The sequence below is a fragment of the Canis aureus genome, chromosome X (assembly GCF_053574225.1).
Source record: "Canis aureus isolate CA01 chromosome X, VMU_Caureus_v.1.0, whole genome shotgun sequence".
In the NCBI taxonomy this organism is placed as follows: domain Eukaryota; kingdom Metazoa; phylum Chordata; class Mammalia; order Carnivora; family Canidae; genus Canis; species Canis aureus.
This window is the reverse complement of record NC_135649.1, coordinates 43,956,621-43,957,814: the sequence shown is the minus strand read 5'-3', so window position 1 is coordinate 43,957,814 and position 1,194 is coordinate 43,956,621. Positions and strand designations below refer to the sequence as shown.

Below are 1,194 nucleotides of genomic sequence, written 5' to 3'. Positions count from 1 at the left end.
AAGAATAGGTATTAATTCTTTTTTAACGATTTGGTAGAATTCACCTGTGAAGACATCTGGACCTGGACTTTTGTTTGTTAGGAGTTTTTGGATTACTGATTCAATTTCTCTGCTGATTATTGGACTATTTAAATTTTCTATTTCTTCTGGTTTCAGTTTTGGTAGTTTATTTATTTCTAGGAATGTATCCACTTCTTCCAGTTTGCCAAATTTGTTGGCATATAATTTTTCATAATATTCTCTTATAAATGTTAATTTTTCTGTGGCGTTGGTTGTTATTTCTCCTCTTTCATTTGCAGTTTTACTTATTTGGGTCCTTTATTCTTTTTTTAATAAGTCTAACTAGACTTATTAACTAGAGGTTTATCAGGTTTTTGTCCCAAAGAACCAGCTCCTGGCTTCATTGATCTGTTCTACTGTTTTTAGTTTCTATATCATTTATTTCTTCTCCAATCTTTATTATTTCCTTTCTTCTGCTCCTTTAGGCTTCATTTGTTGCTATTTTTCTAGCTCCCTAGTTGTTGTTTTTTTGACTTTTTAAAATTTTTTTTATTGGAGTTCAATTTGCCAACATATAGCATAACAATAGCTCCCTAGTTGTAAGTTTAGGTTGTTTATTTGATTTTTCTTGCTTCCTGAGGTAGGCCTGTATTGCTATATACTTCCCTCTTAGGGATGGTTTTGCTGCATCCTAAAGTTTTTGACCATCGTGTTTTCAAAAATACAGAATGCTTCACAAATTTGCATGTGATCCTTGCACAGGGACTATGCTAGTCTTATCTGTATTGTTCCAATTTCAGTATATGTACTGCCTAAGCAAGCATTCAATAAAAATTTGTTAAAGAAAGAAAGGAAAGTAGACTTTAAGAATGGCTGTACATTTACTTTAAAGTTGTGAAGGGTTGTGCAGAGGTCCCATGTATCCCTTTACATGGTTTCTCTGATCATTAACAGCTTATGTTATTAATGTACATTCTTTGTAATTAATGAACTAATATTAATAATTTTTAAACTAAAGTACACAGCTTATTAAAATTTCCTTGATTTTTACCTGATGTGTTTCTGCTCCAGGACCCCATCCAAGATACTACATCACATTTATTGTTTTGTCTCCTTAGGCTCCTCTTGGCAGTGAAAATTCCTCAGACTTTTCATATTGATGGTGAGCTTGGCAGTTTTAATGCATATTGGTAA

At 32.3% G+C, this 1,194-nt stretch overlaps 1 non-coding gene across 1 annotated transcript; it reads right to left on the bottom strand.

Moving 5' to 3' along the window:
- Window positions 1–717: 717 nt before the first annotated feature.
- On the bottom strand, window positions 718–820 carry LOC144309258 (U6 spliceosomal RNA). The gene has a single exon (XR_013375317.1). It is a non-coding gene; the product is annotated as a U6 spliceosomal RNA (small nuclear RNA).
- Window positions 821–1,194: the final 374 nt, after the last annotated feature.